Below are 18,171 nucleotides of genomic sequence, written 5' to 3'. Positions count from 1 at the left end.
GTTGTTACTGCAGAACATACATCGTCATCTGTATTTTGTGTACTTTTTATTACACTGTTAAATCCTTCAGTTTCCTGGTATCAATCATCACACCTGTGTTTTCAGTGTGTAAACACTTGTTATTAAATAGGTTCACATGACTACCACACGCACATTTGTCTAATGTGATTTACAAATAAATTGTAGCATACTTTGCTCCAGCCATTATTCCTCCTTATGTTAAATTCCAGGGGTTTTTAACTAAGTCTTTTGCTAAAAAAATTATATAAATCTTTCTCATTTTACTTCCCTTTCCCTGCTGTGGAGAACCATTCACCAAACCACTGACCCTATTTTAGTAGCTAACAGCCAGCTGGGGAGCCGGGATTTGTGAGAATTCTTTCTTGCCTGTGAATCAATTTGCTGTTTCATCCAAGACAAGAGTTCAGCTTAAATTACCAGATCTGGAATTGGTAGTGACTGGTATTTAGCCAAACCTTTTTTTTTTCCCCCTTGAATCCAGACCTTCTTTTTGGTAGAAACAGTTGGAATCTGGTTGTTTTCTAAAAATGCCATCTGCTGAAAAGAGCTATCAAATTGGAGCAGAGATCAATAGGGAAAAAGTTACATTCAAGCTCATTTTAGTGGTAAATTATAGTTTCATACCAAAATTCACTACCACTAATATATAACTTAAACTGTTTATTCAATCAGATGGTAAGGGTACATGACACAAAGCATGGGCTGGAGGTGGAAAGTCTTGGCTAGGTGAATAATATTGCCAGAACTTCATTTATTTGTGTAAAATGAGCAGTGCTATAAGAACTAAGTCCATATCAGATTTGCTAGCCTGAGCAACTACATTTTGCAAGGATTCTCCATCTTATCAGCTTTATTGGCCTCATGAGTTTTACTTTTTTTAAAAGTGCTTGTATGCTTGCACAAGATGTCCTTGCTGAAATTACAATATTTGACTATGTTCCTATATTCCTAGGTTTTTTTTCTATTAAACTTAAAATATTATTTTACTGATTCTCAGTTTTAATGCTTTGCCAAACATGATGGGGAAAGCCCCAAACATGGATATTGCACAAAGCATCTCTGTAGAAAAATAAAATGCTATTTCCAGATAGGCAGGTATGTGTTTGCTCTTGTAGTCTGTGTGGCAAGATTTTAATAGCAGAATAGTTGGATAAATGACTGTGTCTAAGCCCTGCTCTCCAGAGGATTTTATTAGCAGAAGTACAACACTAATCTAGTGAAAAAGTCACGGCCAGGTAGGAACCCCATAATGGTGAACTGTCTGCACCCATCAACAGACCAAATCATAAGTTATTTTCAAATAAGAAATATAATCTAATTGCTGAAAGCATTGTTGCAAGGTTTGCTCATGGTTTGAAACAGGAATGGGATGGCAACTGTGCATATGCTAACACCTAAATATGCTGGTGGTGCAATTTTTTTCTGATTTTAGTACACAAGCCTTATTTTTATGTAAGACTCCTGTCCATGCCAACAAATTCATCAAAGTGAAGGTAGGAAAACTGTACTTTAGAAGTCTCTTCTGCAAGTATTACTAATAATTCAGTTTAGAACAGAAAGTGATGAATTTTGAGAGCAAGGATATGTTCCACTGGAGGCTACTTTTTTTCCTCTCTCTTGTATTTGCAGTAAATTTGCACTGCAAATCACAGACTTATTGTAATGGTCTTTTCACCAGAGGCCACATTATTAGTTTGAACAGACACTACTTGCAAAAAACCCCAAAACCTACATCTGTTTTTTTTTTTTGTTTTATAAACAGGGTATTCACTATTGTGGCTAGGCAGCCTTACTTAAGCACAGTAGTCTTACACAAATGAGCAATTCAATGAGCAAGGACAAATTCTCTTGTACATTCATTACTTTAATGTGTGTCAGTCAAGAAAGAGCTCATACATGAAATGAGTTTTAGGTAGTAAAGGATTTTACCATCTCGCCTGACTGGAATTATTTTGGTCATTTGTCACAGTTTAAAGATAGAAATTATTATAAAAATAAATGCTGCATAGTATAAAGTTTACTTATTGGCAGAATTATTAAATTTTACTTACATTTCTATAAATATTAAATTACAAGACTGTCTAACATGTAGATATTCAGTGTTAACAGAGATACTAAAAAACAAAATATTGTTTTGTTCTTGTTTTTTTCTTTTCTTTTTTCTTTTTTTTTTTTTTGAGAGTACTTAAAGTGAAAAGCTGATAAAAAATTGTCTGAATTTGAATACAAAATTTACCAAAATAGTTTTTAAATTGACATCATACAATCAGACTTTCCACTTCTATAATAAGCTGATATGGTTGTTGAATTCTGGAAGTAATGAATCCACAGTTTGGAATTTGAACAGCGTTTTTTAAGCTTGGTTGCTAGGTGCACATATTTCAGATTACAAATGAACTCAGTTGACACCTCATTCTTGAGAAGGAAAGCTGCTGTCCAAGTAATTCATTAATATGATTACATGAACAGAAAATTAAAAGCATGACCAGAAAACCCAACAGGAGTTCTTATGGAAAATACTCACGTAATCAGACACTTAGTAGGGGAAGACCAGAATGCAAGAAATAACAACATTATTTTAGGAAATTAGATGTTTTTCTGCAACATGCCTGTAACTCTAGCAATTGTTGGGCCTCTTGAGAAAAAAAAAACATGAGTAGTTTGTATTAACCTACTGTTGTGGTTAGCTCAGTTCTGTACATTTCAGCAGGACCTTTCCTGATGATTATCCAAGCCCTGGGATAATTGGACTTGTGACATTAAGGTTGAGGTATTTTGTATGTTTTTTATGTGGTGTTTTTTTGTTTTGGTTTGTTTTTTTTTTTTAACAGGAAAAATGTAATCTTTTGAAAAGTAAATGGGATGCAAGAGAGTTAGTAAGCATGATTTGTATTTTGAAATATGAATGAGAAAAGAAAGTAAGCTCCTCATAGTTCAAATTAAGAACAACAACAGGAGGAGCATTATCTTGCAGAGGAAAACTAATGCAGAAAATTTTGTCACCATACTATGTTCTCACTGCCCAGCTCAGTTTTGTCTTTTTCAAAACATTCTTTCTGCTGCTCAGATGGTATTGGGGAGTTCAGGACTTATGTCTCAAATACCCTAAGGAAGAGCACAAATTAGATACAATAGGTAAGGCACATCTCAGAGCTTTTGTTAAGAATTCCATGTCTTTATGGAGGGGAGCACTGTAACAGGCATTCTTGACTTATCCATGTTTTTTAACACTGACAATTGAGTGTAGTTGCACCTGGGTAGAAGATGATGCTCAGTAGAGATAGTAGAGATAAATTCTTATCCTGAAATTCAGATTGGTCTGGTTGTTATGACTGTCCTTAGAGAAGGCTGAAGAATGATTATATGACTAAAACTCTGATGGATCCAAGCTGGAAGTCTGAAAATATATGTGAAGATCTCCCCACTCATTTCTTTAAATAGACATCTTTTTCAAGGAAATACGTACTTGGAAGCAAGTTGCTGTTACTCCCTGAAAGCAGTACAGTAGTCAATGAAAAAGATTGATGTGACAATGTTTGCTTTACATTTAGCAGACCAGGCACTTAATAAAGTAAACTAATCTGAATATATGAAGCAGTTGTCACATTTAGAAGCTGAGTTTTATAATAAATGCTGTAGCTTGACATTAAATGTTAACATTTTATAACAGAAATTATGTGAAAACAGTGCACAAAAATCAGCTTTCTTGAATTTCTGTTTCTGATGCATAATTAGTAAAGCTATTGGTTCTGTTTCTTTTTTCTGTATGGTCTTTTATGGAGGCTACAATGCTGTCACAGGACTCACCTTCCTCTCTTGTTGATCAAGCTGTGTATCATTCCCCTCTGTCTCTTCACAGGTACTTTTGATCTACATCATGTTTCCAAGAGTCACCAATTTTTTGCCTTTTTGGACATCTAGTAAAATATTTGCATCTCTTTTATTTTCTCCATTTTCCTTTTCCTCAGTGTGCTTATTCAAACACTCCTGATGCCTTATTTTGCTTATGTCCTTTTTCACTCTGTGCTTGTATTCAGCCCTGTATTTGTTTGGCAAATTATCTCCTTCTGTTGTTACATCTGTTTTTTTTTTTTTTTCTCGTCTGCTTCTTCTCAAAATGACACTTCTAACAGATGTGAGTCTTTAAAAGAAATAAAAAGAAATCTGGAGCCAGAAGTATTCAACCTCAGTGTTTGATTAAGAGTAACAGTCAGTTTAATTCAACATTATAAGTTTCCCACAAATAATATTGATTCATGAGTTTCTTTGACCTTTAGATATCATTGGTTGAACATAACTGTCTGTTATCCCCATACTGTGGTTCTGAATTTATTTTTTTAATTCAGGTGTTTGTAAATGTCTTCTGAAACCACAAGTTCCCCCATCTCTGCCCCTTCCTTTCCCACACACACTTTCTGTCTGAATTATGGCTCTCCTGGTTGGAGTACTATTTGTAGTTCTCTCTTCTTCTTTCTCTGAGCCATCAATCTAAAAAAACCAAAACCCAGTGCCTGGTTTATTTTAGCTTCATGGATCACTTATGGAAAGAGAGAAAATATCTACTGATTGACTGTGTCACATGAAAAATAATGATGGTGATGCTGTTGTTATGACAGCCTAAAGACATAATCAAGACAGATTTTCTTGCTGAAAGCAGTATCTTTTATTAGACCAGCTTGTACCACTGGCAAAATTAGATGAGTTTTTGGGCATGTGAATCCTTTTTCAGGTCTGAAATAGAAGCTAAGTACAAGTTGAGCACATTGTCTTATCAGGTTAGTTGTGCTCAGACCATCTCAAAAAGAAAGGGAAAATTAAAGGAAGGAACAGTAAGAGAAAGAAGAGTCTGAGGAAGAGATACATCAAGGGGAAGGTGGGGAGGTTTTTCTCTCCCAGAAGCACTGACTCTGAACTCATGGGTTTTGATATCCAGCAGATTTTTGAAAGAACACAAGATTTGCTTTGGAAAATGTTGTAGGAGTCCTCAAGGATCTGGCCTAAGATATTCAAAACGCAGTGCTCATCTTCTGAGAAATACTCTCTCCCTGATAACTGGGGAACTTCTGTCCTTTACTTGTGTATATTCTTTCTTTCAGCTGCCCAGTAGTTGCTTAGTTGCACCTGCATAGTTACTCTGAGAGCCCTTAATGCACGATAAAGGGTCCCAGAATTACAGGCATCAGCTTTGATTGCTCTCTGTTAAAGCATATTTGTTGTGCTGGAGGTCGAGACATCTTGGTCAAGTTTTGTTCTTGTGAAGGGCCTAAGTACATTTAGTTTGTTTTTGCCACAGGCAACTTGCCTCTCCTAGTGGGTTTAGTGAGGCTGGGGCCTGTGCAATCGGAAGGGAGGATCTGGAGAGCCCGATTTCAAAAAAGGATTGTTTTCTAACACATCTTTCAATGTTTGTATGTGTGTTCCAACACATGCAATTGCAAGTGGGAAGGATGTACAAGGGCTTGATGATCTGATACCACTATGCTATTTCAACACTGTGCATGTCCAACAGTTGGACCTGTTTTTCTACTTGTAGCAGTCAGGCTAATTAAATATATTATTAATAGAAATGCATATTATTGATAATAATAAGCCCTTGCTTTTTAAAAAATAAGTCCTAACATCATAAAAAAGGGAGATAAATGATGTTAAGATTAGCTTTTGTAGAGTCTGTGTCATCATTTGTCAAGAATGTTGGTTGCACTGTAGTTAAAACAACATTTATGAATCACTCCATGGGGAAGGATTTGCTTCTAGTGTTACATTTAACCTTTTCTCTAAATCTTTTTGTTTAAGAAGGAGTGCAACATGATGATCAGTGTGTATGAGCCTTGTTAACATTTGTTATCAACCCTTTTCACTTTTGCTACCAATGGTCTTTCTTGGTGACAGCACTGAAATATTGCATCCATACAGTACAAGTGAATAGCCTACACTGTTCTGTTCACTGTAGGGAATCCAATCTGTGTCTAAATAACCAGACAACTGTGCCTTCTCAATTTGGGTAGTGATTTACAGTCCACTTCTCCCTAGGTTCCCATAAAGCTGTCTCATGATATCTTTCAGCCAAATATTGCTTCCCGAAGCTGCAGTCATGTGTTCTGTCCCTACATGACCAAGTGTTCCCGAAGAGGGAAGTCTAGAGTTTCATCAAAAACACAGTATAGGTGGGTAATTGGCTTTTGTGATGTTTATAACATGAGTATTATGGCAAATAATAGTAGCAATATTATTTAGTATTAGTATTAGACATTAGAAAATGTACTGAAGTGGTGCTATGAGTACCTGTAATTCTTCAGGGTTTGGAGATGACAGTGCTTTTCAGGAAAACTTCCACAAAGCATCATATTTCTTAGTGGAGCACAAGGGAAAAGAGCTTGTAATTATTTGGCAAAGGGCAGGGAAAATGTTCTCACTGTGTCCCATCTGAGAGAAGGATCTGAGGAACTTGCAGTTGGGGCAGAATTTTTTCTAAGGGTTCATTGGTTAAAAAGAGTGGAAAGGAGGGATGACATTCAGGCAGGCCATGAGTTTTGGGGAGATAAAAGTAGCACTTCTCCATGGGAAAATAATAATAGTAAAAAAGAAGCATAGAGCATTGCAGCAGTTCTCGATCCCCAGTGCTTCCCGAACTTGAAGTTGTTTCTCTGCTTCTCACTAAAAAGCAGACACTTCCAAAGCAATTCATACTGTGCAACTGTCTGATTTGCAGCTAGGAAAATATGTTTCCAAAATGCCTTTCCTTTTTTTTTTCATCCTACAAAATCACAGGAAACATGAAAAAGCCTGAGGTTTTAGTAGTGGCATCGTGTGCTGGTGTTTTCAGCATTTACAGGATACTAATTTAAGGATAAAGGCTCTTTGACCTGTACTTCATAGTCTGATTTTAAAATATTGAGCAGAAACATTTTATTTTAAAATTGTCTTCTTTCATGTCAAAACTTCCCACAGTGTTTTCTATACCTTCCAGCTGGCTCTACCAGAATTGTGTCATTCCTTCCCAGTAGAGACATATATTATGGAAAGCAATTTGTAATCGTGTATGTTCAATAGAAAGTATAATGTGAGATAAATTCTTGGTGCTTTGTGGAAGACTAAATATCTGAAAACAAGCAGTTCCTTAGAACATACCTGCAGAGGTTCTCCCTCCCAGGCTGACACTTTCGAGGGTCCTCTCACACTTGCCCCCAGTCACCACCGTGCTCAAAAGCCATCACCTCTCTGAGTGATATTTCTCTTTGGTCTATAAAATCATCATTCAGAATACAAAATAATTTTTCAGAATATGTCTGGGTCATTATATATTACATGGGATGTAGAAAAATGGTTTCATTCCAGATGACCTCTTATAAGCTTATAAAGTATTAGGATTTGTCATCTTGAAAAGAGCTTTTTTTCCCATGTTTATAAAACAGAAAGCATGTAGTTTTGTTATTAGCTGAGAGTACTATGCAATTCTCCATTAGAGCAACTGTTTAAAATTTATTTTCCAGAGAAACGCAATTTACACTTGCATTTTACCATTATTAATTAATTAATAATAAATAATAATTCCAAAGTAGAAAATGAAGTATTATTCAGCAATGTTTAAAGGGATGTTGTACATTATAGACATACAGTATTTAAAAAATAAGGAAAGATTCCTTCTCTATTTTGGTTTTTGTGTTTGCAGCTGTAGACTACACATTCAAATATAGGTGAAACAAATTGCAAAACATCCTTGGTGACAAGATAAAAGGGTAAGATTTTCACCACAGAAACAAATTTTTCAAATGCTCTCAGACTCAGTTTAATCTTTGTTCATGAGACAGTGAGGAGGAGGTAGAGGGCATAAACTCCAGTGTACCATTTCTATTTTATGTAGCTACATTCAGCTTTAGCAGGCATTCATTTATTTTAATCAGCATGAATCTTGGCAGTTGAATTTAGTATATGTGGCTCAGAATAATCTGTTTAAAGGCAGAAATCTTGAAGTGCACTGCAGCCACACTGTACTGTGACTTGATTACCTCAAGAACAGAAGGTTTCTCAGACCTTTAAAGACATAGTAAGCCACAGAAAACTTATTTCATCAGCATCCTTAGGGGAAGCTGATGACTCAGTCCTTGTCTTTCAACAATGTTCATCTTGCACACCTCTGTATGCAAATCCTTCACTCTCCCTGTTTAACCAAGCTAGTCTGTATTACCTGCACACAACAACATTGCTGCTGGGTGTCTCAGTCACAGGTTTTCAGAGTTCTGTTGCAACTTGTGTGTAAACAGCTTAAGGTCTGCTGCAACACAAAATCTCCAGGGGACTTAGCCAGTCACCCTCTTTATGCTTACACACTGCTCAGACTAGTGTCAGTAACGGAGTAAATACAACGGATACCTTTTTATCAGACACCTTATTTTTAAAAGGCTAAGAAATTAGCTTCTGTGTGTCTGACAAGTGGGAAGTTCTTGCCTTCACATTTACAACCTGGCAAAGAAAGTCAAACAGATCAAGTGCCTTGTCAAGGACGCACCAGAAGAGAGCGAGGTAGCTGGGAAGAGCTATTTTCTGCTATTGAGTCCATGTGCTTTAACCCCAGGATCAGACAAATGAATGCAGGCAGAAGCCTGACCTGAAAATAGCAGACTTTCAGTTAAGTTCACTAATGAGGATTTTAATTAGTTGAGTAAGTTAGCATCAATACAATCAGTAAACCAAGCTCCATGACCTGGCAGCCTACTTCTTTCTGAAGGAAACTGTACCGTAGACAAGTGGATATCAGGCCTTTCTCAGCCACTTTTTACCATTTATTAGCACAACTCCACCTTCATTGCTTAGTATTTTAATTAATTTTAAATAACATGGCTCTTCTTAGAATGTAAATCCATTCTGAATGCTCTCATCTGGACTGGGATGGCTACCCATTTCCAACAAGGGCAGGTATGGCTCTGTGGCTCACTTGTGGGGACCTGCTAGCCCCATGTCTCCTTCTTCCCTGGCAGTTGGGCTTTTCCCCTCCCACCTCTCCAGGCTGTCATTACTTCTCTTTCATCTGGTCCCAGGAGTGGCCCTCCCTGGTTTGCAAAGGGAACTTTCCACTCTGTGCCCAGTGGTTGTAGGAGAGCTCCCTCCACAGCATTGCGGGACGTGGCTGCTCCTTAGGTAAAAACAGCTAAAATAAAATATTCAGCAGATTTCACTCCTCACTCTGATTCTTATTTTTTTAGCACATTACCCATTGTGAAAAGCTTGACACAGTCTATACTATCACAGCTTGAAATTAATCTAGACAGTGTGTCCATAATATGTCTATGTTCTGTGATAGAACAGGGTCTCTGTCCTTTTAAAGCAACATGATCACCAGTGGAAACAATTTTCTTCATCAAGGTGATTTCTTATGTCCCTGGTGTGAATTGATGCTTACAACAACAGTCAGGGATGCTTTTTAGCTGAAGGTTTGTGAATATGCAACGACACAGTGATTTTTCAATTTGCAAATAGCTTAAGAAGACTGCCTGCATTATAAACAATAGGCTTGCAACAATCACAAGTGCAATGCTTTGTGCAAACCGTGAACTTCCACATCCCACAGAGCTTATAAACAGGACTGGGTGAAAGGGGAGAGGAGGGCTGAAATACAGATGGATAGAGAATGATGCCATAACTGATAGACATCAGGGCAAGGAGGAATTAGGAAACCAAGACAGGAATAGTAGGACAAACAGGTAGCTTCCTTACAAGGTCCCTAGGAAGGGAGAATAGCTGCATAGAAAAGGAAATGTGGAAGGGAGAACATAGTACTGCTTTGCTGGGCTCTGCTGGATGAGTTGCAGAATGTCTCTGTTATCATTGCACTGGGAAAGCTGCTCTAGCCTGTGAATACATCACACAAGACAGCCACAGGGCAGAGTTAGTGCTGGAACCAAGAACTATTTCACCAGTAGGATTAAATGGCTTGCTCAATAGCAGTGGCAGAAATGTATTTCTACATTTTATTTATATCTCTCTTTTATAGAAACAGTACATATTAGTACTACATATCTGTAGTAGTTTAGTTCTCATTCATCTTTTATCATTTTATGTATTTTATGTATTGCATTTTAATTTTATGAAAATGGAACAGGCTGCCCAGGGAGGTGGTGGAGTCACGATCCCTGGAGTTATTTAAAAGATGGAAGACATTGTTCTTAGGGACAGGGTTCAATGGAAATGCTGGATTAACAGTTGGACTTGATGATCTTATTGATGTTTTCCAGCATAAATGATTCTATGATTCTCTCATTCTAAGGAAGAAAAGCCCCATCTGAATTAAATCTGCGCAGAACTAAATAAGAGAAACTTGATGCTGGAAACAAGGTGTTGGCAAGGGCAATAGAATGCCTCTGCAGCTCTCCATTCCATTGGCAAATCTGCATCTCCTAAGACTGAATACAGACAGAAATGTAAAACACCCTCAGGAATAAGAATGCAGAGCAAAATTGTCAGGCTAGGTTTGATAAAGAAAAAAGCTTGGAGTTAAATCAGATATGTCAATGAAGTTACAGGTACAAAGCCAATAACATTTTAAAACCTTTAAGCTGGTATCTAAGTGCTATTGTGAATGAAATGGTAATGCACAAGAGGTACACCAAGCAATCAAAGACAAAACCAAAAAATGTTGTAAATTAAATCCTTGTGTCTTGGTTTTACATACTATGAGGTGGCAAGAGAATAACATCAATTTGTATTGATTTCTGCCATTTATAGCAGATGAAAATGGGCTCCTATTTTTACCCAGCACCAGTGATGTGCTGGTAATTAAAAAATATCACAACTTAAAATAATTTTCTAGTTCAGTCACTTTTCTTCTACCCTTTTACCCAAGTTCAGAGTGAATGAAAGGAAAAAAAATCTTAAATGCTCACCAATTAAAACTTTAGCCAAATTGTGTGAAGATTACTTGATTAATTTTTCATGTCTGACACTTTTTACAGGAGCATGATTTTTATGAAAAAGAAGTGGCACTTTTAATGGAGTTTGTCAACCAGCCCATTTTGACTGTTTCAGAGCCTTCTTTCAATTTTCATCCTTTCCTTACTAGACCAAACTCAGATCAATTTGTTTTGATTTTTTTCTGCTTTGCAGGGCATTCCTAGAAAATCTTTAACTCAGATCTTGCACAGCTCTCTTCATTATATGGAAGACTTCAAGGAAGCTAAGTTACTGAAGTAGGCCTTTACCATCCATCACTTATCTTTTTAAAGAAAAGCAACAGCAAGGCAGAACTGCTTTTGAAAAGATATTAGGTCAAGTTTTCAGGTAGCATAGCTTGTTTTTACCCTACAAACATTGGTTTGATTTTTGGTCCATTTCTAATGTGCTCAGAAGTATTTTTTAATTTCAAATTCTGGTCTAATTCTTACCATACCCAGATGGTACTCAGCAGATTCTCTTTTTAATAGTTAACGATATTATATGAGAGCAATAAGCACTTGAAAAGCTAATGTATTTTTTTTTTTGTATCCTGTTTATTCCTAAAATGTAACTGTCTTATCTTCCTTGAGTGCAAAGATATAATGAAAGCTAAAAGGGAGGTAGCAGGTACCAATTATAATAACCAGTCTGCATGGGTACCAAATCTTCAATTATAATTTACAGGTTAAGTGATCACACCACAGAAAATCTGGGAACGTAGTAAAGAATTTTTTCAAACTTAATTAGGACAAGTAATTAAGCAAATTTGGAGGGGGAGGAGGGGGAAAAGGAGGCAATGAGAAGAAATCGCTGTCCTTAATACTTCTGTACAAAGTAAAATCATTCTCATGTGAATTCTAGTTATGGCAGTGAAACGGCAAGGAAAGGAAGAGTAGATGGAAAGCAAGGGAAAGAAAACAAAAAGAAGTAAACTGTTGGTATATGAAAGGAGAAAGGAAAAAAAGAGGCATATGGCATTCTAAAATTGTTGTGGGCTTTCTGCTGGCATAGCTGTTGCAGAAAGGTTGATATTATCCTTTCACACCAGTTGCTGATTTCTTCCCTTGTTCCATATCAGTACTCTGCATTCTGCAATTGTTAATTGCATTTCTGATTTTAACTGTTCTATATTTGTGGTTAAACCTGAACTCGAATCTTTTGATTCCATAGTACTTTCTCTTCTTAAAATCAAAAAGTAACTAATAAAAGAACAAACCTACCTGAACAAATGCCCTTTCCATGCCCCATTATTGCAGTGAAAGGTTTGAAATGCAGCTAAAGAATAATCAGAGAAACTAAAAGGCCTGACAGAAAAGAATTCAGCACTGCTCTATTAGATCTCAGGAGTTTTTTTAGGTTAATTTATTTGAGAGTCTGAATACTAGCTCTGTCCTCCCTTGCTCCCCATAGGCACTGCCCAGCCATGCTGGCTCTCACAGAGAGAACAGCAGAAGCATATAACTCACACCACTTAAAGGCTGACAGCCTCCAGTCTATCAATGCAGGATTTATTAGGAGTTTATTGGGATTATTTATATCCTGGTAGATGTTAGAGTGTGAATATTCCTGTTCTGGCTGAAGGATGCTGAGTGTCTGTTCCCTTTGTGCAGAAAGCTACTTGTACCCCTGTTCACATCCTCAGCAATGCTATTGCTCTGTCTACATGGCTGTCATCTTCAGCTCTGCTCAAGCCACTGTCATTTACCCCCAGGTCTCCCTGGCATCACAGGACTGTTCTGATGCCTGTGCTCAGCCACAGCACATCATTTCTCTGACAGTGCCCTACAGTGCACTTAGGGGTGAGAAATATATATTGTGGCTCTACTTCACACAGAAATCATTCCCGGCTGATTATTTCCTAGTGCCCATGTTTGTGTTACAGCCTATTTTGTTCTACCAAAGCAGTGTGGTAGAGCCACAGAGCAGCTGAAAACCAGCACGGCTTGAGCCCAGGGTGTTGAAGCCATGAAGATGATTCACTGTCAAAATCTTTTGCCCTATGTCCTATGTTTCCAGGCAACTGATTTTGCAAAAGCACCCTGCTTTGAACCATTAGCAGAAATTGATTGCCTGTTCTGTGTTCAGGAAACTGCACTATGCCACCCTGGCCTGTGCTGATACATCTTCCCAGCCACACAGGAGGCTGAGCTGTCAGTCCCCATCCTTTCTCTAACCTGGAACTTAATTTATTGCCATAGATGTCAACAGGACAAAAAAATTATGCTGCAGGAGCTCAGCGCACCCTCTGCTCCACTCAGCAATTTAGCCATAATGAAGAATCATAAACTCAGACTCATAGAATCATGGAATAATTTGGGTTGGAAAGGACCTTTTAAGAGTCCTACCACCCTAACATGGTCAGGGATATCTTTAACTGCATTAGGTTGCTCAGAGCCCTGTGCAAGCTGCTCTTGAATGTTTCCAGGATGGGGCTTTCTTTGAGCTTCTTTTTCTGTCAGACACACCTGTAGCAACCCTTTTATTTCCCTTTGCATCGTTTGCTAAGTTCAGCTTGAGCTGCATCTTGGCCTTCCTGACCTCACCCATACAAAACTGGCAAGCATCCCCTATTCTTCCCATCTCTTTACCATCTGGATTTGTAGCAAGCAGTACAACTAATGCAGGTATTCTGCCTGAGAGTAAAGTAAGCAAAATGAAGAAAAGAATATGAAATCTGCATACCCTTCCCCTTTTGCTACTTTTTGCTGCCAACTTCCTACAGATATCTTGCCCACTTTGTGCCTATTGTTTACTTGCAGATATTACTAGGAGGAGCTGATTAAGAGTACCTTCATGTATTGAGAGAATTACTGGCAGCAGATGGATATCATAAGCTGAGATGGAAGACAAGGATGGCTTGGTATTCCACTAAGTGAGCAGAGCTAGGGGGTTGCTCTAGAAGGCAGTTAAAGTGGAAGTAAATTCAACAGAGTGATATGGAAAAATAACAAATATAGAACAAAGGCCATAGCTGCCCATGTACTGACATCATATTAGCAATAAGTTAACAGGTATCTGATATCAGCATTGTATTTTCCAGAGTGTCTTTACAAATATTTCTTCACTACCAAATAGCAGAGAGACTTGGATATTTTACAAGTTTTATCTGACAAAAAGATAGAGAAGAAAAATGGGAGTATAAGGATGGAAAACTACTCAGACATTCAAGCAGAACAATTTTTTTCATTTCCATAAAATAGCTAATTTATTATCTATTAGCTATGATTAGTTCATTTATTATTTATGCCTAATGTGGAAATTCTGAAAAGGATGTCCTCGATCCTTTTCATTCATGCTGTTACATATTGGAAACAGCCAGAATGAAAAAAAATCTGTCTGCTGCTACAGACACCAAGGCAATCCTGTAAAGAAAGAGGAATGTTTGAATTTTCATTGGACTTGCAGCAGGTTGTTATACATGCATATAATTCAGAATATGTAGGTGACGCTTTACACTGGAGTTAAGCCTGCACATCTCAGGACTTTTGCTGGGGGCAGGAATATACACATAGCTCTGGTTCTACTGCTCTGAGCAGAAGATCTAAAAAACAACAGGCTCTTTTTCCTCAGAGCACCAGGCAGAGGAGTTCTCCCTCTTGTGGAGTCAAATGTGACTCAACTGGCAATTTAAATTCTGCTTCCAAGATGACCCAGTCTCAGAGACAGACAGGACCTAAGTCCTAAGATAGCAAGAGAAAGTTGGATGTAATTTGCGGGATTCCTCATATGATGGCACAATATGGGCAAGAGGAAGGTCTAATGAGAATTAAGGTGATATCACTATGAAGACCATATTTTGACCCAAACACACACTGCGCATTGCAATAGTTCTGAAATTCTTTTGCACATCAGGCATCTGGTTCAGCAGCTTGTCCTTTAACTTATGACCATTACTATCAAATTTGCCTTTCTACTGTTTCTAAATGACTCTTTGCACTTCTACATAAAGGAAGGATTTATTACAGTTTTAAAGCAGTACATGCTCTTTTCTTTCCCCCCCTCCCCAGTCTCTGCATGTAGGTAGAATGTTCTCAAACATCATCAAGCAGGTTTTCTTGGAGTGTAAACTCTTTTTGCCCTCCCTCCCTCCAGCAGGCGTGGCTAGTAAGAGCTTGAGACAAGAGATGTGGGACTTCAGGTGGCTCTTCAAAATGCTGTTTATTATATACAAGATGTTAAAACAGTCCAGGGTCATGGGTGACAGAGCCTGTGTCTACAGCTGTCAGCTCCAGCTGTAGACAAGCCTGAAGACCCTTTAGTTTTGGCTACAATGCATTATATACTTTTATTTGCTGAGCATCTTGTACATAAGAACCAATCAATATCTTTACTATTTACCTATAACCTATCATAACTACTATCATTACCATATTATGGTTAATACTATCCAATCACATGCGTTAGTATGTTACAGTTTAAGCTTAAAGTTGTTTTTCAGTTTTTCTTGCAGTGGAAAATTCTTAGACCTTTTTTCTCGTTCCCTCATCAACATGTCTTGTTTGCCTGTGGTATCTTTCTGCTTGGTAAAAACATCTTTTGTTTGCAGTCAGCTCATCCTTTGCTCTAAGTCATAAAATCTCTTTCCAACTCGACATAACCTTTGCTTTCTTAGTTAGCCAGTAAGACTGGCTCAGCATTTGTCAATTTAGACATTTATTGTTCTTCTATATCAAAACTTGCTTCCAGATCTATTTTGATCTCAGATTCTACATTGAGAAATCTTTCTGCCAAGCATACATATCTGTTAAACTTTCTTGTCAAATTTTCATCCTTCCCAACATCTCCCCTGTTCTGATGAACAACAAAGATGCTAGAAACAATCTTATTCATCATTCTCTGCACACATTGAAGTGCAGAGGGCACCACGACTATAATCACAATTATTACCACTAAAACAATCAAGCCTACTTTACAAAGTCCCTTTAGCCAAGGTGCAAAGCTCCAACCATCAAACAGTCTAGCCAAGATGTTTCATCTGTTGGAAGTTGGTTAGCTAAATCTCTTAAGTTTTGCAGCTGTTTATGAATAGAAGTAGAATGATCAGACAAGTTCATACAACACAATCCTTCAAAATCTTCACAGCCATGCCCATGTGCTAGTAAAAGAAAGTCAAGAGCAGCTCTGTTTTGTAAAGTGGCATGTCTGACTGCCTCTTCATCTGTCAGCAAATCACTAATCATATAGCAGGGTGGCATTTACTTCTTTACTGAGCCAACACCCTAATTTGTTTAACTGTTTCAGTGCAATTGAAGAACTTAGCTGAGGCAAAAAAGTGCTTCTAACAACCGATTTTCCAGCGTTCCAAGGGTGAAAATCACTATTGCAATTGCCTTTATAATGATGCCCCAAGGAAGATCTTATTTTTCTTTTTTTTTTTTTTTGATTGCTTTTTTGACACTGGGAGCAAGTATTGTAAGCTGTCCCAGGGCACAAGGGCCACCATCTAGTTTTGAAGGAATATCTTGCCAAGCTCTGTCTCCACAGATGAGCCAAATTATTTTAGGAAATCAAATTGGAAGTTTGTTAAAACAATCTGTGTGAGGTTCATCATATGAAAGAAGCTTAGTTTGATGACACCAAGAAGCCACAAACTGCTTGATAAGGAGTAAATTTAAATGAGGGCCGTTTTTCCCACAAAATGAAACTAGTAACAAGTGTCCATAGTTAATGAGCCTAAAAATTCTAATTCTTGAAGGTCAGATTTATCAGCTTTATAATTATCAATATAAATTTGGTGTCTTGGGCTGGGAGTTAGGGAAATGTGATGATCGTCATATGGCCAATATTTATCAAAAGTAACATTAGCAAAATTTCTGGGAAAGTCACTCCATCCAAACAAGTTGAAAAAGATTTATCAGGGGATTGTGTTGGATAAGCAGATGGTGTTGGAGCTTGCGGACTTGGCTAAAGAAACCCAAACATTCGTCGTTGGTTGAGTAACAGGTAAAGCTTCACTGTAAAAATAAAAACAAAAGGATAAAAGCTGCACGCACCCACGCAAATAATAATACAACTCCATTGTTTTCTTGAACTGTTTCTGGCAGACAATTTCCTCTGGGTGATTCTGTTAGTTCACGTTTGGGTGCTGGTTTCTTGGCTTCCACTCACAGGGTCACTGGCTGATGTGGAAGAATCCACAGGCTTTGATGGGTGGTACTGCTTCACGTGTTTTCCTGGTAGCCACTTGAATCTGTATCTGTAGAAATACATGCAAAACCCTTGCCCCATGTTATAAGATCATATGGTCCTTCTATTTGTCCCAATTCTAGATTTTTAATTAAACCTGGGGCGTACTCTTTCAGTTTTGCTTTTTTCTTGTTCATGAAATGTCTGTAAATGGGGAGATCAGGCTCTTCTGCAGAGCTATTCAAAAAGTTATAAACATACAAAGCTTTATTCAATCTCCTTTGAGGTGTATCCTGGGCTCCCCCCCCCTTTCTGTTGATCTAAAATGTGTTTTAGAGTTTGATGTGTTCTTTCTCCCATTCCCTGGCTTGTGGGAGAGTAGGGAATACCAAATGTACAGTGAACACCCCAGTCATTTAAAAATGTGGCCAATTCTTGTGAAGCATATGAAGGACCATTATCAGTTTTAATTTCTTGAGGGACACCTAATGAGGAAAATGCTTGTGAAAAATGCTGGCAAACATGCTTAGCTGTTTCTCCTGTATGTACAGAAGCGAAAACTGCGTTTGAGAATGTGTCAATAGAGACATGGATATTTTTAAATTTCCCAAAAGAAGAGTACTTTGTGACATTGCCCCTTTTGCAAACTTTCCAACCCTCTTGGGTTGGTGGCTCCTGTAGAAAGGATAGGTTGGACTAGCTGGCAGTCAGGGCAAGCCCTTACAATGGTTTGTGCTTGCTCTAGGGAGATGTGAAAATCTCTTCTGAGAGCCTGTGCATTTTGGTGAAAAAAGGCATGACTCAACAATGTTAGGCAAGGTAGCTGCGGGAAACACCAAAGTGGAATCTTCAGTGTCTCCTGCAGTTCCCTCAGCAATGCTGCTGATGCCAATGCATCAACTCGTACATTCACTTCTGCCATAAATCCTGGGAGACCAGAGTGAGCTCTAATGCGAGAAACAAAACAAGGATTATTTCTGTGTAACAAAATTTGATAAAGACAGGTGAGCCAAAGACACAATTTGTCATTACTAACATCTTTTAAAACATACCCTTCAATTCTCTTAACAATGTTAGCAACAAATGCTGAATCAGTGA

This window comes from Serinus canaria, chromosome 2, assembly GCF_022539315.1.
Source record: "Serinus canaria isolate serCan28SL12 chromosome 2, serCan2020, whole genome shotgun sequence".
NCBI classification, from domain to species: Eukaryota; Metazoa; Chordata; class Aves; order Passeriformes; family Fringillidae; genus Serinus; species Serinus canaria.
The sequence above is the reverse complement of the archived record's forward strand: the minus strand, read 5'-3'. Positions refer to the sequence as shown.